The following is a 211-nucleotide window of genomic DNA, read 5'->3' on the forward strand; positions in this document are numbered from 1 at the left end:
AATCTGATGTCAACACCTCAGAATTATGGAAAAACATTCAGACATCATGATCTTAAAAACTGAGATATAATATAGCTCTCTCTATGCTATGTAAATGTGCACATGCATTCAAACATAAAAAGTAATAAACTTTGTGGTTTTTTTATAAAACCACACTTCTTGAACTGCAAATAACGCCAAAGAGCCATATCCCAGAACATTCTATACTCAT

The sequence above is a fragment of the Geospiza fortis genome, unplaced genomic scaffold (genome assembly GCF_000277835.1).
Source record: "Geospiza fortis unplaced genomic scaffold, GeoFor_1.0 scaffold7, whole genome shotgun sequence".
Classification (NCBI taxonomy): domain Eukaryota; kingdom Metazoa; phylum Chordata; class Aves; order Passeriformes; family Thraupidae; genus Geospiza; species Geospiza fortis.